General features: G+C 40.8%; 1 protein-coding gene across 1 annotated transcript in view; it reads left to right on the top strand.

The window, feature by feature from the left end:
* The first annotated feature begins 3,509 nt into the window (after positions 1-3,509).
* The window catches only part of kbtbd11.S (kelch repeat and BTB (POZ) domain containing 11 S homeolog), a 42,816-nt gene continuing 32,305 nt past the window's right edge, over positions 3,510-14,020 (top strand). The window contains exon 1 of the mRNA XM_018265566.2: positions 3,510-3,937. The gene's annotated coding sequence lies outside the window, so the exon portion shown is untranslated. The remainder of the gene's footprint in view (positions 3,938-14,020) is intronic.

Raw genomic sequence — 14,020 nt, 5'->3', positions numbered from 1 at the left:
AGGGAGAATTGTTGCCAGGCTAAAATTAGTTTTAACTGTGTTAATTCACTAAAGTGCGAAGTTGCTGGTGACTTAGGTCTATTTGAATAGGGTGGGTACATAAAATCGTATGGACGTCTTTATTAGAGATGTTGGAGCAAATGCTTGAAGTGGCCACTTTTTATTACAAATGTCCAAGGAACCTGAATAAAGACAAAAGAGATTCTCTAATGCCCTACACATGAGCCCAACCTAAAACTAATGTCTGGGGAAAAATGTTAACCCAAAAACGTTTAATAGTTAGGACTTTTGCAGGCAATCCCGCTTAAAAAAAAAGGACAAGGACAACTTTAGAGTGCAAACGAATGCTATCGGTGGTCCCGTTCGCGATGCCCCTGCGGATGGGATTTCTGGCAAAATGACGCTAGCGTTAGCCACTTCGCCCTTTAGTGAATCTGCCCCAGTGTGTCTCTTTTCAGCTAAGGGGAGTGCTGACCTGGGGTTTGAGGTTAGCGATTACATTCCCTGGGGGTTGGCTAACAAATTGGCACTTCCAATGATTAACCCTTTCTTTGATGCTTAAGAAGAATAAAAAAAAGTCTTGAATATGACATCTCCATAGCATGTCTAAAAAAATATTTTATTCAACTGTATTCATTTAAAAATGAACTGGTAAATGTTCAGCCTAACTCATTAATGGAAAGGATGATTTGGCTCACTGTAAAAGCTACGATCCATAGAAAATAGTGTCTTGGAGCTGCAAATGAAAAATACACACATATACTGTATAGTATATACAGTTAGTATAGGGAAATATGTTGTTGACAAGAAAACATGTTTGGTTACATGCTTTTCTAGCTAAAATAGAAATATCTAATTAGACTTCAGGAAACAGTCAGTAGTACATATCTACCTGTGCAGATAAATTGTCAGGTTGTCTATTTGGAGATTTTTGTCTTCTTTTGGATCATTTGTTGAGTGCTTTCAAAAGATTGAATCTGAAGACTGTTGTGGCTTTTTCCAATGAAACTTCCGTCACTATGTTGCTTAAAGCGGTGGGTCAACTTTAAGTTGGCTTTTAGTATGTTATAGAATTACCAATTATAAGCAACTTTTCAATAGGTCTTTATTATTTATTTATTTTTTATAGTTTTTTAAATATTTGCCTTCCTCTTCTGACTCTTTTCAGCTTTCAAATGGGGGTCACTGACTCTCTTTGAAAAAACAAATGCTCTGTAATGCTACAAATGTATTGTTATTGCTACTTGTTACTACTCATCTTTCTATTCATGTCCTTTCCTATTCATAATCCAGTCTCTTGTTCAAATCAATGCATGGTTGGTAGGGTAAAGTAATTTGGACATTAGCAGATTGCTGACATTGCAAATAGGAGAGCTGCTGAATAAAAAGCTAAATAACTCAAAAACCCACAAATACTGTAATAAAACATGAAAACCAATTGGAAGGTGTCTCAGAATATCTCTCTCTCTCTCTACATCATACAAAAAGTTAACTCAAAGGTAACTTTAAAAAAAGCAAGGATCATTTTAAATGGTTTTAATCCGAGAAGCCATTCTGTTACTATTTACACTACTTTCTAGCAACTACCCTTTCTAGTTTGTTGAGTGAAAATGTTTCATTGGCACTACAATGCTCCTCAAGCAAGATCGAACACTGAGCACAAGGCAAGCAAACAACATTTTATATTAAACCAATTGGGTTAAAACTACGTGTGTTTCTCTGCCTATTACTGGACATATTGTTTTCTTTGATAAAGAAAATGCCATGGTAGTGTTCCATCACAGGATAGCATATGTTTCTGGAGCTAAATTAGCAAAGGGAGCACATGAGCAAGCTACTCTATGGCATGGGAAGAAACAATACTACAATCTGTAGGCAGTGTTGGACTGGCCCACCAGGATACCAGGAAAACTCCCAGTCGGCAAAGGTGTCAGTGGGCCCTCCTGCTTCTAAACATTTGGCATATTTCATGGTCGTTACCAATTTCTATGAGAACAAAGAGGATAAATAGATGGATTAATAGATTATTATATGAGGAAGAATAATAGTACTGAGAGTGGGCCCCTGGTCTAAGGTCTATGGGTGGGCCCCTGGTATCCCAGTCCGACACTGTGTGGGGGGCCCCCGAAGTAACAGTGGGCCCAGGTTCCCCAGTCCGACACTGTCTGTAGGAGTTTGTGAAGGAATCTAATACACAGACCTAGGCAATGTCACTACTGTGACCAATGCAATAGAAATCTAGGGTAGAGTCCTGCGCAGGTCCAATTTTTAGGACCCGTACCGGCAACCTGCAATCCGCAACCCTGACCCCCAACCCACATTCTTACCCACTTGGAACCGCTACCCGACCCTACCCGCAAGTACCTTATCCGCAACCCGGACCCGCGACCTGCTGACCATCTAGAATCAGGAAGTGCTGTCATTGTAAACCGGAAGTGACATCATCAGAAGTAGCCATGATCAGAAAAAAGGAGTAAATATCGCTATTGAGAAGACCCGCGGCCGACCCATGACCCGCAAACCAGCAGAACCGCCGACCTGCGGCTTTACCCACACCTAGAACTTCTCCCCTCAACCCGCAAGGTACCGCAGGTTTTTGCGGGTAACCCACGGGTACCCGACCCGCTGCAGGACTCTAATCTAGGGGATAGTAACAATAAGTAAGATTGTAGTACTAGGCAAGACACCTCATTGCAAACTATGTCCCTCAACCTTCTCAAACCATTAAACCCTAACGTTCCACAGTTATGTCTTCCATCTTTGTACTCTTTATTTGCCTATACTTTTTGCATTTTGTATTTTGGCTGATAGGTGAGAGTTCATGCAGCACATCACATCTATACACAATCATTAGTAGATAATATATAGGAGATCTTCGGTAGCCCTGAGCAACCAAGATATCTCTCATTTGGCTTGTATATTTCCATATACAACTGGTAGATTGGTGCTGGCCACAGAAACACCTCACCTCAATGACTCAGGTACGGTGTGAGTCCAACGTTTTGCCCATTTATTTACACCTTCTATTTACTAAAGTGCAATAGAGCAGGTTACAAATTACCATAGCAACCAGTCTTTTGTTTGAATGACAGCCTGGAATATGATTAGGAGAAAGACTGAAAAGAAAAACAAGTAATACAAAATAACAATAACCACCACAGTGTTGCCTCACAGAGCAATAGTTTTTTTTTGTCTGTATCCCTCATATGGAAGCTGAAAATGTCAGAATTAGGAGGCAAATCATGCAACAACAAAAAAAAAGGAAGACCCATTGAAAAGTTGCTTAGAATGAGCCATTGTATAACATACTAAAAGTTAAATGAAAGGCAAGCCACCCCTTTAAAGCGAGAGGAATTTAATGGAGTTCAGATCTGGCACTGGGTTAGTTCCAACTCAGCATGGGGGGGTCATGTCTTCAGAACAGCCCAAATTGTACCTAATCTCTCATTGCATAGAAACTGCACTCCCGCCTCCCCGTGTCACCAGCTCAGCCTGCAGCTCCTGAGGCAGCAAAGCAAAGGAGTCGCTTATAAAGCAGAGAAGGGGCGTGTGCACCTGATCCCAGCTCGGCTTGTGCTACAGTATTAGCGTATGCCCCGCATTCTCTTCCCTGTGCTAATCTATCATCGCTCCTTCTTATGGCACTGATTTCTGAACACAAAGACTGGCGGACGAGTGCGAGGCTTGTCACTAGCAGGATGCTGCTGTAATCCCACGAGCGGCGGAGGGGCGGCCGTGCTCTACTATAGCTGTCGTGTCTCCAGCAGGAGCTGCCTGATTTGCTGCAGTCTTACTGACATATGGATGTGCTCTGAGTCGGGGGAGATGCCATCACATCCCTTTTCCCTGCGCTGTGCTGCTGTGGAAGCTCTGCCTCTGTAGAAGCCTCTCAGTGCCTCCATACTGCACCTTCTCTCCAGTGAGACCGACAAGCCAGGTAAAAGCAACATTATACAACATTATACACTTGTTTATTAAAAACATATCCAGCCAGTCGTTGTGCTCTGAGAATTGTAGTTCCACAAATTTAAGGATCTTGCATGCTGTCTCTTGCTAATACACTATATGTGTTTGCATTTTTGCAGAATAAATAAAAGTTCATCATTTATATATATACCTTGCTTTCACCCCCTTGTGCATGACGTCAGGCTAGGATGTGACCTCACCAGTGACCATGTTGAACTGTCATATAGTAAAGCAATGTGCTGGGCATGACATCACCCCGTGTATTATATCACTGGCTGCTATGGGCAGTTGCTTACACTAATGTTTATAAGTCAAAGTGGATTTGCAGTCTGGATGCTTGTGCTGGGCAGAATTACTGAGCTCATTACTGGGTGCAACTTCAATCTTTGCCTTTGCCGCTGGAAATGTGTGCAAGGCATATGTGCGTTTATATTATGAGTGCAAGGCGGTGTGGTACATGGCACAACATGGGGACGTTAATTCTGTTGCTTGAACACAAAAAGGCTTAGGGTGCCCAACATAGGCTCAACATTTATGGAAAGCATTTAAAGACATCTTGCAGCGAAATACCTGTCCTTCCTGCGATGTTCTATGCCTTCAGAATGGCGCATCGTTTGCTTTTACCGTCACTCATCGTCCAAATCTGCAATCACACCTCCGTCCTTTACCCTCCCTTCTCAGCCGCCAGTCATATCACTCCGCCCTCAGCCTTCCACCTTCCGCCCTCCACCCTCAGTCCTCTTCCTTTTATTCTTCTTCCTTCCACCCTCCGCCCTCGCTGCTGAGCCCTCCACCCCCTTTCCTCACCACCCCCCCCTCAGATTTAACTTCTAACTTTCAGCTGACAGTCTTATCCATAATTTTCTAAAGTGGGGAGCGAGGGCGGAAGGAAGAGGACTGAGGGCTGAAGGCAGATGACTGAAGGAGGAGGATGGAGGGCTGAGGGAAGAAGACTGAGGGCGGAGTTTGTATGACTGACGGCTGAGAAGGGAGGGTAGAGGACGGGGTGTGACTGAAGATTTGGACAATGAGTAACGGTAAAAGCAACCGATGCACCATGTCCTAAAATGCGTTCCGTAAATTTGAGCTGTAACAGCATGCAGCGTGTTTCTTCCTTTGTCATGCTCAATATTGCTCTTAGTTTTTCTGGAGACATTACATATTGCTTGGTTTCTGTCCTTTATCTTATGTTGCAGGATAGTAGTCTCAAATACATCATTAGGGTAAGGGCAGATTCGGGGAGATTAGTCGCCCCCGGCGACAAACCTCCACTTCTTTGTGGCGACAATCTCCCTGAACTGTCTTCCCCTACCTTCCCGCAGGCTATAATGAAAAATCGCCAGCGGCAGGTCCGGACTGAGAATTAAAATAGGCCCTGGCATTTCAGGTACACAGAGGCCCAAACAGCCCCCACCAGCCCACTAAATACTGACTTTCTATGGCACCTTATAGCAGCCCCTCTGGCATTTGCCAGAACCCACAGATTGCCAGTCCGGCCCTGGCCAGCGGGATGGCACTCGCAGAGCTCCGTTTTCCGAAGTCGCCCAAAGTTTCCTCGTGAGAATCACATATGGCTAGGTGTATATTTCTATTTCCTTCTATCCCCAGTATCCAAAATGTGACCAGATGATGAACATAACCTTAACTTTAAATATTATTCTTAGATACCTATTGTAATACGTATGGAACATGAAGCCAACATACATGTGGGTTTTTTTTGGGGGCACAGGACAACACAGAGAGTTACTGTAATACACATTTACTTGGTGGAAGCAATTATTTCCATGGTAATGGGATGCCTCCTTGTAAAGTGACAGTGACTCTTCTCCTGTTGCTGTCATGCCTTCAAGCTGGGGGTGGGTTGCCGTGGCAACCGCATAATGTTCAAGCAGTTGGTTGAAAGTATAAAAAAATTCTTTAGGGAAACTCATATAACAGACAGGGGGAAATTATACCATTTGCTTCTCAAGTCTATACCTGGAACATTCAAACTTAAAAAAAGGCTGACTTTGTACTGAGCTCTGAGCATTAGATTCATTATCAAATGTTTTCTTTAAAGCGTTGCTCTGGGTCACGCTCCTCCAATCAATTCCCTATCCCCTCCCCTTGGCTTTTATCTCCAAAACCTCAACCTTTATATCTACAGTAACCTCTGATACAGCAGACTGCTTTAGAACAGACTAAATATAAGTGAATATATTTCCTGAAAAGAAACCAAACTAGCCAATGTTAGCATGACTTGAAAAGGGCAAACTACTGCTAAGATATAAATACCTGACATGCTCCTTTTTGATATATTTCTATTTTCTTTTTTATACAAGTGCAAACAGGGCTTTGAGGGTTTCTTTTGAGGCACTAACTTACATTGCTCCTGAGGAGAGTTGCTGTGCCAAAAGGCCTGTTTAATAGCATTATTTCACTAATATCTTTAAATTGGAAAAAAAAGAAATTAAAGTGAATTGCAAAAATGCTCAGATCAATTAGGACAAGTTTAAATTTCCTTGTATGAACCCATAAACTATTTTTTTTACCACTTTAAAGTATGGTCTGTTTCAGGCTTTTATTGCTCACATTTCTGGTGCCTATGCACTGGATGGAGTTTTAGTTTTAGCAACCAACTATACTATAAGGTTAATGCCACACTGGGCTGATTCTTGGCCTGCAGAAAAACACAGAGAGAATAAGCCCTACACTGGCATCAGCCTTCTACCTTGCACCCGAACCACTGCCTCGGCCTATTTGCAGGCACATGTGAGTGACGTGACTGATTTTGGCACAGGAATGCATACTCATGAACTTGTACACCAAAATCGGCCGCATTTAGGGCTTGATTCTCAGCACACAGAGAATCAGCCCCATGGGACATTAACTTAACATTATCACAGTTTTATACTTTGGGTGTAATCATGCACATTAAATACCATACTCACTTCTCAAATTATGTTTATGGCATTTTATAGCAGCTCCTCTGGCATTTGCCAGAATTAACAGATTGCTGCTATAGATAGATGCATATAATATCATTAAGGGAAGCCATTCACTGGGGGTGCTAATATGATTGCAACATCCCCATCTTACCTTTCTTTCCTAAGTGTCTTGACTCCAGACTGAGATTCCTGCATGTGCAGTACATTTTATTGTCCTGTGCAAAGTAAATTATTGACCTGGGGCTGCTGTAGTATTCTTTCCCAAGCATTATTTGAGTAAATAATAATCAGGGAGATCCCACAACAAGTAATTAAAATAAAAGTAGGTATTTATTTCAGTCATAAGACACACCATAGCCTTACCCGTTTTGTGCATAGAGGAACTTAATCAGCCTGAAATACAGGTGTAGGATCTATTATCCAGAATGCTTGAGACCTGGGGATCTTTTCGTAATTTATCCAAACCTTAAAATCATTTAAATCAGTAATTAACCAAGCAGGATTGTTTTGCCACTAAGATCAAGTAGAAAGTACTGTTTTATTATTACAGAGAAAAAATTAGAGGAAATCTTTTTCAAAATGTTCATTATTTAATAGAAATGGATTCTATGGGAGATTGCCTTCCTGTAATTCAGAGCTTTCTGGATAACGTATCCCATACCTGTACAGTGACACAACACTAGGAATATTAACCCTGATTCCACCAATGAGTGGAGTCCATTCATTAAGCAATAAAGGGGGCAGGATCCTAAAAACATAGCAGATACAAAAGGAGCATTGGCATAGGTGAAAAAACATAGCAATTGAATCACCTAATATAATGGTACCCCTCAATGAATGGGAATTTTCTGTACTTTTATTCATGGTTTTTACAACCAATGAACCATATTTATTTTTCTGATAAAATGACAGATTAAACAAAAAGCAAGCAATGGAAATATATATAATTTTGCATTTGAAATATGAACCAGGCAAATAATGGACAAGAACTGGGAGGGGAGGAAGTGGGCAGGACAGTTCAGCCAAGTATATTCCAGAATTCCATAAGACACAGTACTTCTTTCTGCTCACAATGATCACAACTTCTTGCTTCATATATCACTTTTTAGAGCAAAAGGTTCTTGTCTTGTTTCACACTAAGAGTCTGTTAGTGTAACTGTGTAATATGCAGCTATCTGATGTCAGTTTACTTCAGTCTATGAACTGCTTTCTGATTATAACTCTTTTTGAAAATATAAAGGTACTTCTGTCTCAGCAGATCAGAATCAACAGTGGCTGAGTGCAGTACGTTCCACCCAACCATTACTGCACCTCCAAAACCCCCGTTGCAATCTAGGATTTGTTTGATTATACGTCAGTCACAGATATACAAGTAAAAACACTTCTCCTATGTGGTTGACTTAAATTCAAGTAAATATGAGGTCACTCACTGGGGCGCTGATAGGATGTTGTGCTACATATAGTTTGCATGGTATTCACTCTCATTAAGTGGAGCCTAACATTTAATAGTATAGATAGTTTTATAGTTTAACAGTCTTCAGGGTCCCACGTAAATAGTTATGTGGGTTACAGGCCAGGAGGGTTTCTGTAGATCCCAGAATAGTTTTCACCTGATCATTATGTTGTATTCCATTTAATGCTGGTGCCTTGTCATAAAATATCTACCAAAGAGCTAGGTTCTTTATTTCTATTCATATGTGTAATTAACTCTCTCCAGTTGCATGGGCATTCCCAAAATATGAGTCTGCAAAGAGGAACCCCATACACTTCTACAGCTGATGGTAACGTGTAGCATACTGCTGCTCCCTATGGAAATCAGGAAGAACTAGTGTAGGTACCCTGTCATATATAAAGTTGATTAATACAGTTCCCCTACATGGACACCCAGCTAATAACCTCATTATTTCTCATCTTATTACTTGTTAACCAACCTGATTGACCTGCAGCACATTTTGTTAAAAACCCTTGTCTATGGTGATCCAAAGAAACATAGGCAACCCCCTAAAGCTATGCAGCTGATACTTTCATTGTGCATACATACAAGGCACCACCAATTAATATCTACAGACTGTCTATGTGATGGGCACTGAAAATGTGTTTGTACATTAGGAGTTCATTTTGCTTTAGGTAGATACATATTAAGTTGTCAAATAGTTGTTGCTGTTTAGTTCCATCCTCTGTTCTTAATGATTAGTAGGCAACAGAGATGGCATCATTATGATGATCAAAGGGTTTAAAAGATGGGTGATGATTTGTAGATGGTGCGCTCTCAAATAGCATTTGTGGGGAGTGTATACACATATGTATGTACTGACTTGTTTGTGGTGCCTCTTAAGAACCTAACAATATGACAATCTGTTTAATTCTATTGTTATTCTTAAAAAAGTTTAGATTTCAGATACACTCCAGGAGTATTAACAAGTGGTCACATGCTTCACTTGCATTCCTGTGATTCAAACCTGGGTTATCCAATATGCGGCCCTCCGGATATAATTGAATTGTATCTCCTTTAGATACAATTACTTATAGCTGGAAGGTAAGCTAATAGAAATTAAACACACACATACAGTACACACACACACATATCCCACTCAAAGTCAAAGGTTAAAAGCTTAGGGGCAATATCAAAATTCCAATCTTTTATTTTGCACTTTGCATGTTGTCCCAGTTGCAGTTCTTTGCACTCCTGAACTGCAAAAGGTTGCTGCTACTCTGAATACAGCACTGTTACACTGAATACAGCACTGCCTGCGTTCCTGATCAGTACAGGGGCATCTCCTGGAAGGCTGTAGCTTGCCATTACTTCCTTACTATGGCAATCACTAAGGGCAATGGTGGAAAAAGAGATTAGTTGCCCCTGACAAATCTCCTCTTCCACAGTTGACTAATCTCCTTATATGCTTTCCCACCTGTGATAAAGTAAATTGTCAGTGTTAAAACAAATGCAGTGCTTCAACTTTCAAAAGTTGTCTGATGTTGATTTGCAAGGAAACTCACAAGCAACTTGTAACGATTTGTTACCTAGGAAATATTATTTGCAACACACAGAGAAATGAAGTGTTTGGATGGCTAGTGGAAGAATTTCGAGGCGAGGATGGTATGTCTGGTATAATAACATTTTTGTAAATTATTCTAGTGACTAGTAGTCAAGAGGTGTATGAAGAGGGCTTAGATCTGATATCTTATGATCAAATGAAAGATTGTTAGTGTGCTGGGTTGGATTGGCCCACCAGGGTACCAGGAGAAAATATGGTGGGCCCGGTTACATTGGATGCCAAGTAGTGTGGTGGGGAAGAGTGTGGCAGAAGAAGGCAGACCTAGTGAGAAGCTGAGCTAAGAGAATTGGAAGAATGAGAATCATAAGGAAAGGTAGTATCATACTATATGAATGCACTTTTGGCCAGGAATGACATCAAACAGTCCAGCTGCAGGAGTTCAGCGTGAGAATATTGAGAGACCCAAGTGTACTTTCCTAAGCCAGAAAAGCAGAAGTTGTTAATTTTTCTCTTATACCTTGATATTCACATTGCAAAAATATATTGTCTTAAACAAGCAATGCTCTGTATTTTATATAATTTTCTGCATCTCGAAAGTGTTTGAAATTGTAGAATCATAGAGACCAAATCCACATTGTCTTAGATTATCTTAGTGAAGGCTTTTTACATTCTGTACCTTTGCAGTATTCATTCAATGGAATATATCTGCTGTCTTGAAAATCCACACAGCGACTTTATAAACCTAGGCATTGGGCCATGGCACAAGCAGCTGCCCCTCCCTTCATATCACATGTTCAGGAACACGCATAGTTTAAATTACAATCGTGGTATACATGCGCATCTGCAAACTGGATTGGCTATGGCACCCAAATCTAAAATGATCTATCTCTCTATCGATGCACCTGTTCCTGGAAACCAGTCCAATTTATATTGGTAAGAGATGTCAAAAGGTTTCTTAGCATACAGTATTGCAGGTTTGAAGCATAGCCTTTTTTTAAATAAAAGGAGGGAGAAGTGTATTGTTTGCATTCAGTTTGTTTGAATTGCAACACACTATAATGTACTCTGTGGCACGCCACTTACAAAGAATGTATAATTCCCAACGCGAGGATCTGTAATTTGATAATACTTTCTGCTTGCAGGGCTCTGGTAATATAAACCAGTCATTTCTGAATGATATAAGCACCACTTAAACCTTTACATTTCATTAATGGACAGAAAACGCCACTGACATACAAAGTATTGGCACTAAACAGCAGCCGGCATTAACCACTGCTAGTACAGTGATAGATATAGGTTAATAAAATATCTTAACATGCATCTTTCTATAATAAAACCATTTAATGGGACCTTACAAATAGGGGTACATGGCCTATCTCAGAGGACAGGAGGGTTTACTCAGGTTCTATTATCATATATTTTGCACTATCAATTCATTAAGATGCCCAGTCCCTGCTGATGAAAAACAACCCAACAGCTTATTACTTTTTCAATGGAAGTACCGTATGAAGTTTGGGCAGTGTTAAAATTAAACACACGTATTGCTTTGAAATTTAACCACAAAGCTCTTGCTTGGTCTACTCTCATCTGAACATTAAATTCCTGTTCACCACCTGTACTTCCAGCTTTAATCCCATAAAGCACTGTTTTTACCCCACCTTTCTCTTTCTACCCCTGAATATTTAGTCTGTCTTACATGGCCACTGCTTTTGCCTCATTGCAGTATTGTATATACTATTCCATTTCAACTTGTTACTACATTCTACATTCTTGGTCACTACTGAAAAGATAGAAAAGGGCATGTATATGCCAAACTGGAATAAGGGGGGACTGCAAAACAGCAGAAAAATTAATTTAATGAAGGATTCTGCTGGAGGAGCACCATTCACGGATGCATTTAGTAAAAACTGTTTTTCCATTACAGAATCCCTTTAATATACATGTTATATGGCATAGCACTGTTGTTCTGTCGGCAGGCTACTGCTGTTTATGGTTGTGTGTTGATATGAGCATGAACATAAAGTATTACCACTCGGCCAGAGATTATCCAGGGCCAGAACATATATTTAATTTGAGAACATTATTTAGATTAGTATTTTCTGGCTGCTGTTGTCCCAGAAATATAGCAATGTAACAAACAATCCCTGGGATATTGGATCCTAGGGAGTTCACTGAGTTCTAGTGTTTACTATATGGTTGCACACACGATCACATGACTTGGGGGCGAGTCCCAGGCCAAACATCTAGTCCCAAGATGCCATCACCCATAGTGGAAATGTGGATGTGGCTGCCATACATACTTTAAGTGAAATTACCACTTTATAAAATATAACCATGATAACCATCATTTAAAAATCCCAAAAGCAAATTATAGTTTTATAAATTATTTTATAAATGATTTAAATTTGCCAATTTTAAGTTATTGAGTTCTAATAAAAGTCAGTGGGAGCTGTGCTGATCCTATTGAGCCATTTTAAATCAATTCAGGTTTTCTCATTTTTGTTGCTAGTAGTTATATATACATATAGTTATTTCATTTGTGCTTTTTATATTCAGCTCTTATTCAGCTCTTATTTCATGACATCCTGGTGATCTAGTGGCCGGCGGGGACACCAGGCGCGTGCTTTCTTCTGTCTTCATTGCCAGTTCCTCTATGGCACACACAGTGTGCATTTCCGGGGTTTATGCGTCGGCGTGATGCCGTTGTCGGGCTTGGCGCAAAATTCAAAAGGTATTTAAAGAGAGTTTGGAATTGAAGTAGTTCGAACTTGTTTAGTTCCTGTGTGCTTTCTACATGGAATCCATTGTGTATCCTGGTATTGACCATTGCCTGCCTAACTATTCTAAACTCTCCGATCCTGATCCTTGCCTGACTTTTCTGAGCTCTCCAATCCTGATCCTGGCCTGTCTGTAAGGAACTCATATTAGGACATCGTCAGGGGAAATCCATCCCCTGTATGCAATCTCCTATGCTAGAGGAATGCAGCGTTGCCTGCTTTTACACTCAACCCTCCTCAAAGCAGATGTCACACCTCGCTCCTCCCTTCTCAGCTGTTAGGTCCTGCTCCTCACTCCTAGGAATGCCGCATTGGGTGCTTTTACTGTCACTCATCCTCCAAATCTGCAAATCTACCTCCGTCCTCTACCCAACCGATGCGCCATTCCTAAGCCATAGGACATCGCATGAAGGACAGGTATTTCGCCGGAGGATGTCCTAAAATGTGTTCCGTACAATCGGGCCCCTTTGCTCATCCAGAACTCTTGCTTGGCTTCTCTCTTAATAAGACCTGGCGGCATCTGATTAGCGGAGGGCTCCTCCCAAAGTGAAAGGCGGCTGCTAGAGGCTGAAGCAGAGCAGAGACCAGAGAGCCTAGCTCCTATTCTGGATTTAGGGTGCCAGTCGTGACACTTGGTTTAAGAGAAAGTGAATCTGAATTTTAAAACCACTAAAATAAGACTGTTCATAAATGGTCCTCTTAGTGCTCAGTAACTGTCAAGAATGTTTTCATTCCATGCATGAACAAACTTTTTAGGATGTGCTCTAACCCCTTGGCCAATAATTTTAATACAATGAGGTAGCACACAGAAATCCTTCTTATGATCGCTCACCCTATAACTGGGTGGGTCCAGGTGCAAATTCCCCCAGACCAGCCACTTTGTTACTCTCATAGGCATTCAAGTCAGGTTACTCACCGCTCCACGACTCTGGCTCGGGTGCGACGCCCCAAACCCGTAGCTTAGGGAGGCCTGGCCGACAATCACTTCAAAACTGTTGAGTGCACTTTCACAAACCAGAGGCCAGTGGTGAAATAGAAAGTGACTTTATTTCCACAACATTTCTCCTCCTAACGCGTTTTGTGTGTTAACACACGTAGTCATAGGCCTATGACTACGTATGGTTCAGATTTTTTAGACGCTACTGTATATTAATAAAACAAAATTAAAACCACAACAAAAGCAAGTCTGAGTTTTAAATGGCTTCAGAGTCTTTATTCTTTTACATTCCCCTTTATTGTTTTCATCAGATAAATTAAGGGGGTTATTTACTCTGGTTGAAGTTTAAACGGGAAAGCACCATTTTTTCGTAGAAAAAAAAATAGGCTGCTAAAACTTCAAATAAAAAAGTACTCC

The sequence above is a fragment of the Xenopus laevis genome, chromosome 5S (assembly GCF_017654675.1).
Source record: "Xenopus laevis strain J_2021 chromosome 5S, Xenopus_laevis_v10.1, whole genome shotgun sequence".
NCBI classification, from domain to species: domain Eukaryota; kingdom Metazoa; phylum Chordata; class Amphibia; order Anura; family Pipidae; genus Xenopus; species Xenopus laevis.
Note: the sequence above shows the minus strand (reverse complement) of the source record. Positions and strands in the feature narration are given on the sequence as shown.